The sequence below is a fragment of the Vollenhovia emeryi genome, unplaced genomic scaffold (assembly GCF_000949405.1).
Source record: "Vollenhovia emeryi isolate VEMERY1.0 unplaced genomic scaffold, V.emery_V1.0 DF939136.1, whole genome shotgun sequence".
Taxonomy (NCBI): domain Eukaryota; kingdom Metazoa; phylum Arthropoda; class Insecta; order Hymenoptera; family Formicidae; genus Vollenhovia; species Vollenhovia emeryi.
The window spans coordinates 1536300-1553486 of record NW_011967230.1 but is presented as its reverse complement, the minus strand read 5'-3'; positions in this window follow the sequence as shown (position 1 = coordinate 1553486).

Here is a 17187-nt window from a genome sequence, read left to right as displayed (position 1 = left end):
TTATTTTCAGGGTCACGTCGACGAAATTAATTTTTTTCGCTCGTTTTCCTCTTTATAATTTAAATCACCAAGTAACAAGGTGGGCTTTAAGAGTCAAATACGATTACTTATGCACGAGTTAACGTTACGTACGCTTAAATAACTACGTTTCATAAATATCTCTTAAAACTTTGTTCTCTTGTTAATTATTGATTTTAATATCGAGATGCTTCAATTAATTAATTATTTATTTCTTATTGAATTTGCAAATCTTTTTTGAAATCAGTGCACGTTCATTATTATTGTATATTTGAACTTATCTAGAACGATTGAAAATTTTTTATTATTTTAGGATAATCTTAATAATGCATAAATCCAGCCAGAACGTAAGATTTATCACAACGTAATGCACAATTCTTCTTAACAAATTATGCATAAAAATCAAGAGAACGATTTTGAAGTCGCAGATTTTTAAAAAAGGTAATTTTAACTTATGGATTTCTATGTTCAAAGTTATTTTAAGAAGAACAATCTCTATCTAACTTATCAATTCACAAACAATTGATATATTTTCTTCTTATATCGAAGTTAGATTATATTTAAGTATCTTTGAGATAACAAATCTATGTATTGTAAAATGGTTTGCAATAAGGAACAGCGATGAAAAAATTCGAGCTATCGGTAAAGTATCGATAGTACAAGTGTTGGTAACTTCTCATTGATTCTAGGTAGATCATTTTAAAAAACTGATAGCCTTATTATTATTAAAATATTGTACATGCGTATTTAAATGTAAAATGTTGAAGTCACTATCAATAAATAATTAGAAGAGGCGAGCAACTATACGTTTCTTCGTACACACAAATACATATAAGTATCTCATGTAGATAAATGTTCCAAAAATTATACAATAGACTTAGAAATTATTAATATTTCTTAACGAAATATTTCTTTATTAAGTTATAAACAATACTTTCGTAATTTTATACCGAGTTTTATGTCAGAAAATAAATTCTCTGCAGTTGATGTATCTCCTACACTTTCTATGTTACCAACGTTAGATATGTCCAACAGAGCGGTAGTAGATACAAAATAATAAATAAAATTAAAGATAAGCATTGTCCTTTATATATATGCTTTATAAATTCAATCTATAACTACATTCTAAAAATATTTTACCAGCACCAATAACTTTTTACTTTTATAAAGAAAAAGATAAGTCGTTTACTGAAAGAACAGTACATATCTCTGTGGGCAGATGGCATACATTACCGTCTTTTATCGCGTAAGACATTCTGTAATTTAACACCACAAACTATCTTGCATGTATTTACAGTTCTGATGAATTTAAATATATTCACATGTTTTAGATTGTTTTAAAAACAATCTTCTATTTAATGATCAAGTGAATATAGCGCTGTGCGTTTTTAATTTAAAGATTATTCATTTAGATACTCCGATGCTATTAATACTGACAATTTTCTCTCATTGAGTACTCATCATTCTGTATTCTAAAACTAAAAGCAATGCATACCATCGTAAAATCAAGGACTTCGATAATTTAGAACTACCTAAAATTGCATTTAATTGCCCTGGGACAGGACGAAAGTCATACGATTAAATCCAATCCAACGTCAAGCAAAGAACAAACCAAATTACACGCCGTAAACTTTAATTAAGATTTGCCGAGCTCCCCCCACGTGCGTAATGGCGAGCTCTCGGAGCCGCAAATTTCTCAGCCGCGGCTTTAATTATTCTTTAGGGCCACATTCATCTGCCGACGTGTAGAGCGCGAGGGAAGGAGGCAGTATGAGAAAGAGCGAGGAGAATTTTAATCTGATATCCACCTTTCCTCTTCCTGTCGCGCCGTTCGATCGTTTTTTTTTTATGCCGACGATCTTTCCCGTGCCTATTTTTCGTGATTTATGATCCTCGGAAATACGGTTCAGACTTCTTCTTGCTACATCAGGGCCGAATGGACGAAACGAGCGCCAAGCTAATTTTGTAATATTAGGCGGTTGCCGCTGGAAATTCATTAATGTCCGATAACGCGGCCAATTGAGATATCGACTTTTCTGATGGAGACCGCTTTCTGTCAGCCGGAGCGTAGGTCGGTCGTTTCTCTTTTCGATAATGTCCGCTTATTGAATTTCTCGAAATCCGAGTTCCTTATTTATGGGACGTACCCTTCCGACGGGATCCGATTTTGTGCCCATATCGCGCGTTCGTTGTTTTAGATTAGCTACGAGCGGGAACATATTTCTCCACGCTCTGGCATTTCACTGATCAATAATGCAGTCAGTTTCCATCAGATTTGTATTAAAGATCAAGGAAGTGAATTACGATACCGATTAATGACAATGCTTCAAGATAACTTTATCTATGCCTTTGTATTCATGACATTGCGAGGCAATCGAGTAAAATGGAATTATCTAACAAAATCTTTTATTATATGTGTGGACCAGCATTTTTTAATATTTATAAATATCGCAAAACGTTGAAAGCTATTCACTAATTTTAATCAATATTTACTTCGCATTTCTTGACACAGTTCCGCCGTTTGTCTTTCCAAAAATTGTATTATTGGCTCGGTAAAATACTTGGATTCAACTAAGAATCGATGTCTTAATTATAAGGCAACACTGGCGTATTCTTCACGATACGGCTTTCATAACATTGATTAAGAGACACAGCTCGATGAAATCTTAAAGGGAACGCTGCCTCTACGAGAAGACAGATCATCGAACATATCTTGTAGCCAAATTCCTGACGAGGAAGACGAGCGCCCCACTCGGCACCGTCATTATCTCGATATCTCAGCTGGTAGCATCCGTAGGCTTTTTTTACTTTGAACAGCGTGTGCTGAAGTGCACTAGGGGGTATTGCCCAGGGTGGTCCAATTTGTCTGTCGGTTCGATATTGTTACGAGCTCATCTTTAATAATATAGCCTCGAGCGCTATCGTCGTTTAAGCTTTCCGAACGAGCGGCCGTTTTGATCGGTCACTTCCCGTGTGTGCTCGATGAGCTTTCCAAACTTTAAGCTTAAAACGCGACGCAAAGGAAGCCGACAGTATATTTTACAATGTAAAATAATTTAGGAAATATACGAAAGGATTCATAAAGCGTATTTTCATTGTATGTTTGAATTTACTTGAAGCGGTGCTCTCTAAATTTAAATAAGCTTAGTAAGTTCAATGCTAAATAAAACCCAAGCAGAATATCAAATTAAATGTAACGTAATCGCAATGCATAATTGTCCGAAGGCAGGACGTGTAATTAAGATTCATCGAGGCGTAAGATTTGACTCGTTCTTTCGTCACGCCATCAATTTGTTGCTTTCAGAGGAAGATATGAACTGCGATGCAGCTCGTACAGATCGAAAGGCATGAAACGAGATTACGCAAAAACGGATATCGGCCGAGAAAAACGAAAGAGAAAAGAGAAAAGAGTAAGGGGATGGCCGCGTTTGTGTGTCTCGCCCGTAAGCGCGATAGTGGCTTATCTAAATAGTTTAGACGTAAATTACACAAGCGGGAATAACGTTTATGTTTTATCACTAGCCAGACCCGAGACCGTATCTGTTGGTCGGCTCTGCTAACCGCGAGTCTCATTTTTTTTCCTTCGCCATCATCCCTGATCTTCTCCTCCCGTCTCTCCTCGCCCGTCCCATTCTGCTTGTCGCTGCATTTTTCTACTCGTCCTTTTTTTTACCGGTTCGAACGATACAAATTGCTTATCGTCTCTAAGCTGGCAGCTTGTTGGACCGCCTTATCATCTCGTTGGAGTCCTCATACGGGCATAGTCTTTGAGTCGTTGATTCCATTCGTTAATGAACATTTCTTTTTCATTCAGAGTTCTATTAGAAGACTTTTGTTCTAACTATTAAAATTTATATTACATATATATTGTCTTTTTGTTACGGTTCGAGGAATACAATAGTTATTTAAGTAATTATATCTTGATTTAAAAATAGAAAAGACAATGAAAAATATAAATAGATATCTGATTAATAATATCGAAAAATTTGTGTCTGTTTTAACATGTTTTAACAATAAATGAATTATTTAAATGTTTACTACATTATGTATATTTACTGTATTACATATTAAAACTAAACATTTATATATTTTCATTTCTCTTAGAAAAATTTTTTCACAATCCCCCCCCCCCTCTCTCTCTCAATTAATTCTCACTACAATTAGGTGCATTATGTATGCGAATTAAAATGTCGCTATCATCACGATAAGTATCATAAAAGGAGGAGCGATCTACGGATAAAAGATGCGAAGAAGCGCAAAAGAAAATAGCGAGATGGACAGCACAACTACGGTTTACTAATGGCCCTTAGACGGAATCTTACTTCTGGGGCCCAGACTGCGAGTAGTGGAACGTGAAAACATCTCCATTCCGTGGGTCACAGGGCTGCGGTAGAATTCATAAGAGAATAATGTTCGCTGCTCGAAAATTAATTTAATTTGTACGGAAGAGAGGATAGGGGGGAGGAGAGACGAGGGAATGCCGACGAGACGGCGGAGAGAGAGACGGGGACGAAGATGGAGAAGGACAAAGGGAACGTAGGACGGTCTGGCACAAGACCGCAGGTTAGAATACTCTTTAACGGTTGGGAGGGGGAGGACGGTACCCCGCTGGGTAAAATATAGCGGGCCAGTTCCTTCGAAAGGCGCTGGTCTGTCTCCACCGTGGACTCCTTAGCGGGGCACTGAAACTTTACCTCCCATAATTGATACGAATGTCTTTTCGGCCCGTGCTCGAACATCGCACGGCTATTTAGTCGCGGAGAGGAGTCTTCGGGACCCCAAGACCCCGCTGGCCGATCTGCTACGTCAATTATCAACGCATATCTCCGGCACGGTGCCGCAAAACAGTGTGACGCGCGACGCGGCATCAATAACGCAGATTGATTCCAAGCTCTGATCTGTTTGCTGCCTATCAGCGATACATACTTAATTTTTCTATTATTGCTACGAAAGTTGGACTTTGTTTAGAAGAGATGCGTCCAACTCATTTCTATTCCACATGTGAACATTTTTATCACCACGAATAGCCCTTTCGGCTTGTCGCCCGATCGAGTAGAGATAGAACAACACGTCCAGGATGTGTACCATAACCGAGGCCCTTCTCTCACTCCCTCCCCGAGACTCATTAAGCATGGTAATGCTCGTTCACCTTGCAGACGCTGTTCGGTAGGTAGCTACTAATTACCCGAGGCTACCACTGCTGTTAATCGGAAGCCACGGGATCGGCGATTTCGATCCCGCCGCTGTGCGCGATCGCCTAATTAATTCTTCTTCGAATGTGTGCGCAAATCCAGTGAGACTGCGAGTTATCTATATACTCGCGCGAAAGGAGGAGGGATCAGAGCGAAGCGGAGCGAGATGTATTCGTGAGACCGTTTAAAATGCTCGAATAATTCGTATTGGCGGAACAGTGATATAAGTCGATAATAAATAGAAAAATTCCACACGCACTTTCTATATGTAACATTTAAACCTTTTATCCTGCCCTTTATTAGTATATCTCTTTATTATATTTTTAGTATATCTTAATTAATAAAAAAAATTCCAATCTAAATTCTTATGTTTGAGCAATTTCATCAGTTGAACGACAATGAAAATTTAATCAATTAACCCCAAGAATATCTTCGTCTATCGATTTTACATACAACTTATTGGCTATTGTAGTGACGCATGACAGTTGGTGAACAGGTGAAATTTACATCTTGATCTTATCAAACGTTCTAATTGTAATACAGCTACGATTAATTACGTCACTGTCAAACGATTCGTTGGCGTAGCCACAGTTAGTTTCTCAGAAACAGCGAGGAACAACAGGGTGTGGGGCGAAGGGAGACACGTTGAATTTGAGATCGGCGGAGGGGCGGTAAAGACAGCGCATACAACTACCACCGAAGACGGGGCATCGGCGAGATTACGATCTAAGTATCCCCAGAAACAAATGCCGAATGCAACTCGCCCATTGCCGGGGTCTTTGTCGGCTCTTGGAGCGGTGCCCTGTTAACCAACACCTGCACGCTCGTATGCGTCGCCTGTCATAGAGACCGCAGTTATTGATTGCTCACCGCGAGAAAGCGACGCAAAATCACGGCCTACTCTCCTCCACAACTTGGACTCTTTCGCTCAGCGATCCCGTCGTCTCCTTCTTTTTTCTATATTTCATCCCACGAGTCTTTCGTCTAGAAAGTCGTTTTCCAACGTTCACTCTAGGAAGAGTCTTTCGTTTCTTCATTTATATATATTTTATTAGCAATTTTTTAACATCCCCTTCCCTAGGCTTCTCACAGCTGATAAGACTCAATAAATACAAACTTCTAACGTGTTTTAATATCTCAACGTATTTTGATAATTGCTTGTTATCCGAAAACACGTAACGTTAAAGTGAGTACTAAAGAAATATTTTAGAATTGGAACCTAGGTTGCCTATATTAGTGCTTGCATTATTTTTAACAATATCGTATAAGAAACAAGATAAAAGATGACATTGGATATTAAATTATTAATAATCAATTTCTTTCATTTTTTTTCTCAGCAGCACCATTTGTTTTACAGATCAACGCGTGTATATTCTATTACTTCAAACTCGTTATTTTTTTTTCTATAAATCTGCGTGCCACTCATTTTCGACGCTTTCGATTCGAGAGCGTGCAGGTGTCATATTGATCTGCGCTCTGCTGAGATTATTCGCTCTTGGAGTTACTATTCTAACCGAAGAAAATTGTCAAAACGTCACAGCGGTGCGAACATAAGCGCCTTTCTGGCACTCGAGTGACTCTCCTTTGAACACCCTGAGTAGCTTTTTTACGGTCGATTAAGAGGTTACCGATGAATGCAGGACGCAGGTGAGTCCCCTCGACGAGGCTCGCCGCCGCGATGATATAACTTCGCTCTGCTTGCCTGAGATCGCTTTGTATCTTGTCAAGATGGCCGAAACAGCGGTCTATAGCGGATCCTGGGAAATTCTACGTGGGGACGTCGACGAGGGCTTAATAAAATCATACACAGGACATTTCTCCACGTGGGAGTCGGCTGAGAAATTTTCCAGATGACCGCTCGCGACGGATCAGTTCGCTCCTACGCGGAATCATCGGACAGGTAAACGGCGAAGAAGGTGAGGAACCCGGATTACAATGGATTAGCCACCCTTTGGAAGAAAAATCTCTTTTTAACTCGATTCCGACCCACCTACCATCCTTGATAAACCGACGGATATTTCGAACCGGAGTAATTTGTGTTTTCTATCTCGCACTGGGGGGTGGCGGAAAAATTAAACTTTTTCAGATATTTCAGCGGATTAGTAGTCGGCGCGGGGTCGTTTGTCATCGTTAAAATAATTCCCTTTGTTATCTATGCCGGTGGGAGAAATACAGGTATCGTGAGAGGATCGTAAACCTGTAACAACGACACGACGTTCTATGACGGTTTATAACATCTACGAGAGAGATATATATCTCCGCCAGAGTTTACTCCTTTAGGAAGAATTCATGCTGGAATCTCGGGGAGAAGAATCAAAGATTTAATGTGCGTATGGTTCTCCAAGTAGTGACCGTTACGATCGACAGTTTTATGGGCCGCTTCATATATTTAACGTTATTGTTAGATGGATCGAATTGTAACAAAAACGAGAGAGAGAGTCACGATTGTAAAACTTGCTTCTTCGTTTAAAGCGACATTTAATATCTTCGATTCTGTACGTACAATTTTATATTTTCAGTATAATCGAACACATCGAAGCGGAATTTCGTTGTGGATCGTTAAAACTTTGGATGAGCGCCTGAGGCATTGTCACACAAAGAATAATCGGCCCCTGGATTAATACCAATTAGTACGATTATTCGGTAGGTTTCGATATCATCGCGTCCACCTGCCGAATCCCATCTGTTACGACAGCACACCTTGCGTCATGTCGACAATTACGAGCGAAATAGGCAAATTATCTCTATTATCTCTTTCATTCTTTTCCCAAGAGCTCTCAATCTCTCTCTCTTGATGGCTAGATAATCCATCTCCATTGTCATTTGTTTGTCTAACTTGGCGGATTAGAGCCAGTCATCTGCGTCAAAGGCGGCCGCTCGACCGATCTGGCCGAGATATCGAAGATGAGAGCGCGATTTGTTCGTGCACGGGCCACCCTCGAGCCGATCATCCACGACGGTATGGACTTACGTAGGAGTAATTAATCCCTTGGAGCCGACAGATTAGACGAGTTCACGATGTCAGCTTATAGCCGCTGATGATAAAAGGCCTTTTCAACACTCCCGATATGGAATAAAATTTATGCCTATTATTGCGACGATAGTCACGCGATCGGTTTCAATTAGCGATTAAATGCGACGGAAGAAGCGGAGATAAAAATCTTTTGCACGAAGAGACACGAGTTTGAGATTAATATCGCAAATTAAATTGAGAGACGGTCAGTTGTAATCACGAGAGCAACATCGTACGGTGACATTATATGCAAGTACTGGCTTCGAATTTCTACAGATCACCATAGCACGCGCGTCTCCGATTCAACGTCGCAAGTGCCGCGGACGACAAAACTCGGAAATCATACAACAAATCCAGAATACGACAGCCGACGAGGGGCGTGTCCCGTTTCTAATCATAGAATCCCGCGAACGTGCGTTAATCTGCAGTACTAAATCGTCTTTATGTGCGCCCTCGAGGTGCGGTCAACAGCGATGACAACATCACGACGTTTTCGGTTTCTTGCAATTTCGTCGACGGGTAATTTACGAGTATTCTGATTCAAACGCCGTTAACCTTTACTTATGTTAGTTTTGGACTTTTGTAAACTAATATATTAATATTCTTCGTTATCTGAACGTATAAACGCGAGAGGGAAACCGTTGAGGGCATTGTGGTGTACAGATTTGCGGCATTAGTTTGGGCATTATACAGATAAAATAAGATAAAATAAGATAACAAGATAAAGCAATGCCCACTGAGAATTAGTGGGCGTTGGTGTACAAGATTTTGGTCAGCGGTTTCCCCCTCGGCAAATACTTATTAGTAAAGTCCAAAGATACAATGTTTTGAGAAAATTTGACAGCTCTTTGAGACTTGACGATATCGCATATTTTTAAATATGTTTTTAAATGTGCATATATAACTTAGCATTTGATCAATAATGCATTAAGTGATTGTTTTAAATAAAAACAGTCATATGAATTTATAAAAATCGCACCCATACTAATTTGGATTTAGTATTAAATCCTCCTTCGAGCATAAAGATAAAATAAGATAAAATAAGATAATAAGATAAAGTAATGCCCGCTGGGAATTAGTGGGCATTGGTGTACAAGATTTTGGTCAGCGGTTTCCCCCTCGTATGAACGTGAATGTATACACCATAATTTCTCCTGGTCGAGAGGCAAGTTCCTTTGAAAAATTCGTAGTTATATCATCATTTAGATGCTTCTCGGGTCAAAAAGAATAGATTTTACAGAAGATACAAGTGAACACTCTTTATAAACATGACGAAAACTAAAAACACTTATCTGTCAAGCCGACGTTTCTACTTCTTCGTTACGATAGAACGAGCCGCAGCGCTCTCGTCGCTGATTGTACTTTTTCTTTGAATTCAAATGCGACGTGGTCGGGATCGAGCCAAGTCTCGTATCGGAAAGAGGAAAGAGACGGCGGAAGGTTCGTGAGTGTACGTAGAGCTGATCGTAAATACGATTCTCTGAGAGCATCATGGCCGTTACAACCGACCACGATGTCTCAATCCCAGTTCTGCTTCTCGGAACATCCGCGAGGTCTACATGAAGATTTTTATCGTGACGGAAGAGTAAATGACATTACTATCACTTTCCATATTTGCGTGGCGCTAATTCGATATTAAGGAATTACAAAGCCCATATCTTTCTGTAAAATCAGTCTTTTTTTTACTTTTGCTATCGATAGATTTAAAGAGACGCAATGGATATGGAGTTCTGATATTTTTCGATAGAATTCTAAAAATTTCCAACACTTGAAACAGACCTTTGGACGACCAAATGAAAACGGGGATAAATATTGTTATTAGCTTATTGTTGTGGAGGAGGCCTTTTTTCTACGGCGACTCGATGCATCTTCGGCATTTATCGACTACCTCCGATATATCCTCCTCGCACAGAGAATCAATCTCCCGATTTCCTCTCTAGAATAAACTAAGCCAGCGTCGGCCGTCGTGCCGACCATACCTTTTCTTCGAATTCAAATGCGTTCCGGGCGTGCAGGGGCGAGGCCCGGCTCCCTCTCGCTCTATCCCTGTCTCTCTTCTCGCGCGGGATCGGGAAGAGGGATCGACGAAGAGAGTTATCACGGTGTGGAAACGAGAGGCACAGAGAGGAGAAAGGAAAATACGCTCGCAGGCGCACGGTTACATGGCGTTACTCGTAAATACGATGCTCCGAAAGCATCACGGCGCGGTACAAAGAGGCCACGACGTCTCAATCCTGAGTTCTCCTCGAGAGGCCTCCTTGGAGGGTCCACGAGGAACACGCTGCCCTCCGCCGCCTCTCCCTTCGCCGCCGCCGCCGCCTCCCCCCCCCCTCCTCCCCCGGTCGCGCTCTGCTCGCCCGATCGCGCAGCCCTCTTCGCAAAAGCGTGCAGAACGCTTCGCGAAAGGGGTACCACACACCGGGCCTCACAGATCACCCCGCTATCTAAGTCGCCAGATCTCCAGGCTTCGGTATACACCGTGCAACGTAGCCACCACTGTTCGCTCGCGCTGAGAGACTCCCTTCCTTCTGCGTCCTTATATTCCGTTGTCTCGGCCTCGTCGAGTCTTCCGTTCGCTTCCCTCGGCTCCCGCGTTCTCCTCGTTCGGTTCTTTCTCGCGTTCATAGTCTTTCCCTGGGACGTACTATACATCTTTTTTTGTATCTCCTTCTTTTCATCGGCGATGTGCGGCTCCGGCTATTATTTTCTTTCTGCTCCCGCGATCCTCCATCCCATTCGCGTTTCATCGCAACTTTCTCCAAGCGGTAAATTTCGCTTTTTCTCCCTTTCTCTACTTCTTCCGTACTTGAATCCGTATTACTTTTCATCATACAGACTTCGCGTACATAGGAAGTTACGGATGCTGAACGGTGAAAGAGAAGAGTGAGAAGCAGAAATCGGCCAATCGTCGCCATTAAAGTTGAAAAGACGAAACTTCTATTCCACATATTTGTATTATATATCGTACATAATCTTTTTGCAATATCGCAGATAAAGAATCACTAGATACGTCGGGCGATAGATCGATGGAGCGTTAAATGTCTTTGTTTCTCGGCAACGGCCACAGAGAATTCAAGGTCGCTACTAAACCCGCGAACAGGCTATGGTAATGCAGAATGTCATTTGTTAATTTAAATATCACGATAATTCACTCTACCTCTCACAGATTCATAGTCCCCTCTCCCTTTCTACCTTGCCTTGCCTCTCTGTATCGCGAGACCTGCACTCATTCCACTCTCCTCTTCTTATTCTCCGCGTACGTCCTCTTCTTCTTCCTCGAATCCCCTCGGCCGTCCTCGCTTTCGTTTCCTCAGTACCATTCGCGGTGTCGCTCGCTCCTTCCTGTTTTGTTTTCAGCGACCCTCGAGGATGCCCCGAACGGCTTTAAAATTTCAAATTAGCTTCAATCGGATTGGTTCGAGCGTGCCAGACGTATCGCTCGCGAATCCGACGATGCAATTGGGCTCCTGTTAAAGTCCATGTAGCCTCACGAACGTAGCAACTCGGGAGAAGAGAGAAAGGGCCATTGGCGTAGCCAAAGTTGACTCGCGTCCGTCCCATTGGCTCTTCGCGCGGGGATGCAACGATAATTCGACGTGTTTCATCGGTGCCGAGCGTAATTACGCGAAGGTTAAGTATCATCTCATGAGAACCTGATCTAAAAGTAGTATCCGCGACGAATGGAACAAGACGGGATGAGATGGGTGCTCGGGGCGCTCTTGCTGTTAAACCTGGCGACCGCTGGCATAATGATCGGGCCTGTCCTTTCCTCCCCTTTCCCTGGCACGGGGTACGCGTTCGCTTAAAAAGTCTTAAACGCGAGAGCAAATACAATTAGAGGCAGGGCCCGGAAGGGCTTCTTCCCTCCCCTCCTCCACCTCCTCTTTCTCCTCTTCTTTCTATCTCACTGCAAACTGGGCGCAGTATCTCAGGCTCCTTTTCGCCGCTCGGAGGCGCCGCGGAAGGAAGAGACAAAAGGAGGAGGGAAAAGCGAAGAAGACTCAATCCTGCGTGGCGAGCTGTGGCGCGGTATATAGCCGAGGAGGAAGAGACGGTAATAGCCAATCACGCGGCAGACGCAAAAACCACACGAGAAGCATCGTAAAGTCCGCCGATAGACTCTCTCTCTCTTTCTCGGTTGCTCTCGCGTGATCTCTCACCCTCGACGCGGCGTCCACACGCGAAACGAGGCCCGGGACGAGCCGGCCAGAGAGAAGAGAGCCTCGGGAGTGACCGCGGGATAGGGTGGAGACCCTCTTCTCGTCGCCCACCAATGGGGGAGATATTAATTAGAATAATTGCTGCTAACAGGCTCGTTAGCGTTGAACTGAGATAGCAAACGAGCGCGTCTCGAAAATAAAATGAAGGGAGCCTCGTCCCCGGGCAAAACCCGAGCTGCGATGCAAGGAGGATTGGTGTCTGAGGAGAGAGGAAGAGAAAGAGAGAGGCACACAACGGGAGGGGCGAGGGGGAGAGGCAGAGGACGAGCTAGAGAACGTACGCGCCGTAGAGGTTTCCTCTCGCTGCAAAAGCGCCTTGATCAGACGTGAACGTAATCATTTGCATATTTCTCCGCTCTCAAACATCCGTTCCTTCTTGCAACGAGGAGAGTCTTCTCGCTGAATACCCCAACATTCGTCAAATAGGTACATCAGGCTTTGGATGCTCGATAGAGCACAGCCTATTATGATAGAAAAGAAGTTGCTTGAAAATGTTCTTCTGTGCCTGAATGTTGCCTCGCATAATTGCGTGTTAATTCAGTGCGAAGCACTTTGACATTTTAACACAAGAGGTTTACGATTTCTGGTCCGGTATATTCGCTACTGCCCACTTTGATAACGGAATTGAGAGTTCTCTCGGCACATCCCGTGGAGGAGAAGTTGAGTAATCGTGTACCATCCTGAGCGAACATCTCCTTCCTGCTTTTTCCCTACGACGGTAAGGATACGGTAACGATCTTCGATCATTATCCGTACGGTCAACTATCTCGATTCTTCTGAGATACAGAAAGAAGGGCGGCGGACGAGGCCGTAGACCATAAAGGGTACGGCGGGGGGTAAGGCGAGCGAGCGCGAAATCGGTGATGCGAGAGCGATGGAGAGCGCGCGGAAGTCAATGGTTGGCCGGCGAGCAATTCCGTCTTTATTCCGCGGAGCGACGCGCCGGGGCCCTCCTAATCAATTCCAATTAGAGAGCGGAATATTTGCGAGGTAGGCGCACAGCCCATGGAGGGACTATTAGCAGTCTCTCTTACTACCGAGAGAAGTCCGCTGACTCGTCGGCCGTAAATCAAGCACCGGCCCATACAGAGGAGAGTCCGCCGTGTAGCCACGAGGAGCCTCTGGAACGACGTGTACGTGTGTGTGTGTGTGCCCCGGTGCGTTCACGCGTACGTATACGCACGGCCGTGTGTATGCACGTACACCGGCGTAAGCGGAGGACGACGTACGAGGAGGCGGCAGGGCCCCACGGTGGCCGGAGAGGATTGCCAGCTAACGAAGCGAACATAACTCGGCCAATACAACTCAATACGCGATCCTCGGTGACAGTTGGTAAAACAGAGTATTTCTAATTGGCTGGACGGGCCGCATGCTGATTAGGCTTTTCCTTACTCCCCTCGCGGGATTGCTCGCGAACCGCGCTGCCCACGACGAAGAAATACGTTGATTGGACGCGTGGGCACCGCCGTCGTTACACGCACCAACCGGCCCCGGCCGAGCTCGTTGGATCACCCCGATGATAGATCGCCGTTAATACCGTAATCGTGCGGCAGGACAATGACAATTCAAACGCGGCAGGTGCGTCTTCATTTGCTAAATTAAACGTATCGAAAATTTAAGCTTCGATTAATTTCCATCTGATAGACGCGTGTTTTTTCCATCCTTTAAACTTTGTAAAAGCAGACGGGGTGAACGCGGGGGGCAAATTACTAGAGAAGTTATTCATTTTTGATATTTTCTACACCTCATATTTTACTCTACATTTTGTAACGCGGTTGATTGCATATTATTCAAGTCGCTGTTAACAGGGAAAAAATCAATCGAAATCAGCTCGTCAAGCTTTAGCATATAACGAGACTATCGTCGCTCTACGCACCTGGAGGTTGGTATCTCATATTTTCAAGCGTCATTTTTTTTGTAGCCAAATCAACGGAACTAAAACCTATCAAGAGCTGTAGAGCTACCGCAGGTGGGAGGCGGGACTGCTAGTAAAACTTTCGATTTTTGAAAGTAAGGTGCCAACCTCACAGCGAACGTTACTCTGCATACGACGCTTGTTTTATAAAACATAGGCGGCGTACGAAATCCGCGTAGCGCCGGCGAGTTACGTCGCAGCCTGTACAATGGTAGTTATTCAAATCCCGTCCCATTTTATTCGGCAGGCCCTTGCATTGCCATGTGAGAGGTCGCAAAGGTAGATCGTGAATCGAGATTTCGAGGGAATTCGACGGTCGGATCCGACCACGTGGCGGAGCGTATAGCCTAGGAGTCCGCGCCGAATTTAAAATTCTAATCTTATGATTTGTGGCGGTCTCTCGATACTTCTGATGGCGACTACGCTGGGGATGACTCTATTAGCTGGACTTTACAGGAAGCCGCCGCCGCCGCCGCCGCCGCCGCCGCGCCGGAGGCATTTGCGCGCTCGCGGCCACCCTTTATTTGTTTTTCTTGTTAATGATGCAGGGGATACGCGCTCGAGGATTAAAATCTGTTTTGGTCACGTTATTGTACAGCTCTCATTGGGAATGTAACACGCGCATTGATATCAGAACTTTGAAATGCTGTGAATCTTAAGTGCTCAGCTTTGTATGCGAAACAAGAAGGGCGAAATAATTTATCGTTATAAGTAACTTGGTGATTTCTTGTTAATATAACACTTGTATACAGGTGTGTCATAATTGTCACAAAATTTGCATAAAATATTGATAATCCTCTGTAATGTAATAATTTGCATTGTATCTATTAGTTGCAAGACAGTCCGACTTCTTCTAAAGTAGTATGTGAGTTTCTCTCTTTCATACGAATGAATATAAACAGCTTTATTCTTCATTTCCAAATGGTATAATGAAAATAAAATCAAAACACACTTTTTGGATATTTTAATGAACCCGCCAAGAGACACGCGATGCAACTTGAATTCAACACAAGCGAACGCAAGATGAAAGTTGTCGGCTTTATGCGACTTGATCGGCGTATTATCTTGACGATTAGTAAATTTAACGTGGTTAATTAAGACCTTATGTCGATCGATTTACGATCGTCGGATATGCAATAATTAAACAGCCGTAAAAGCTCTAGATTTCCGCGGCGCCGTGTGTCTGTGGTAAAACGTTCATTAAAACAGCAAAATTATAGGTGCGAGGAATAAATTGGCTAATGCGCTCGGTGCTTCGATAAAAACTCAACTATCATATCGCATACATCTACCCGACATGTGTATTAAGATATCTTACAGAGCGAGCAATTAGAGGTTTAAGATAATGCGGCGCAAGCGGAGCAATTATTAGAGATCTATGGAAGTAATAAGATTTAAAGTGCGCTTTGCTTTTCCCCGCTAAGATTGGGACAAGACGATCTGATGCAACGTCCACGCGTAGGAATTAAAATACGATGCATTTTTGACGAGCGGGATGTAACGTAACGCATTGCAGCGAACAACTTTTATAAAATGACACTTTATTTTGAGAATTTTAATATTATTTATACAAGTCTTGCTCCCCTCCCCAAAGAGTTTAATCTGACGCAAAAACAAGTCCGACGATTAAATGCAAGAAAGATAGCGGTCCAAAGATTAGCAGTTTCGCGTTTCCGTTTGGATTCGAGCTGATAATACCTTCCGACGGAACTTTCGAGCGACATCCACATTAGAAGGAGAAATGCGTGCTTTAACTGCAGCGAGATGCCTAAAATATGCAGATCCGATGGCGAGCAAGTCGAGCGCATGCTTGCATCATCGTTATTTCATAACGCATTAATTCGGATTCCCCCTATTTGGAATATGTTGTTATCTTAAACCTTTCAATCCTGGAGTAAAGCAAGATTTCGAGGCAGGGTCGGCGGCGGGATTTGACGATCGGATCGTCGGTTAGAGCGAAACGGCAAGTAATGAGAGGACCACTTAGCACAACGCGATGCGGTTACACATCACGCTTGTTAAGGTAACGCGAGGTTCACGGGAGAAGAAATTGAAGAGACGTTCTGGCCAATTTAAATATATATTGTTGGCCCCCGGTTTAATTAAGCCTACTTAATTTTCTCGAAGGGTCCGCGCCAATGCTCCTCGTAATTAGTACGGGCGCGCATGCCGGCTCCACGCTCTCGTCTCGGTTCGCCCTTTTGTTTTCTCTCTTATTCCTCCGCATTAGCCTCACCTGTATCTTCGACTCCCCTCAATATCCCCCCTCCCCCCGCTCCTCACCGCGACGGACTCGGCAGCCCCACCGCCCGACGAGAAGAGAGCATCAACGAGTCATTCTTACTTTGCACTTTTGGGACGGGCTTTGTGCGTTGTGCGAGCCTTCTTACGTTATTAACTCTTTACCGTGCAATTCTTTTTTGCGGATAAATTATTATATTTGCCGAGAGAGAGAGAGAGAGAGAGAGAGAGAGAGAGAGAGGGGGGGGGAGCATGTATTGCGTAAAAAATATTTTAATATGTTTCACAGAATATTGATATAATGAAGAAAGTGGCGTCGCGCCAATCTCGTTCGCGGCATGACACTGTGTATTGCCCGTGATAATTAACGACGCGTTAAGTGGTTATCGAGGGTCCGTACACGTGACACTTGGATTGACTCCGTCCGACAAGCGGAAACAAAAAATCAACGGCGTAGAAGAAGAAATGCATGAAACATACTTTTCACCTCTCGTCTCTTCCTTGTAAAAACATCAAGTGCCAAGCACCTATTGCGCCCTTGGGCTTATCGAAGTATTTTCTCATTGCATTTAATGAATGTAGAAACGG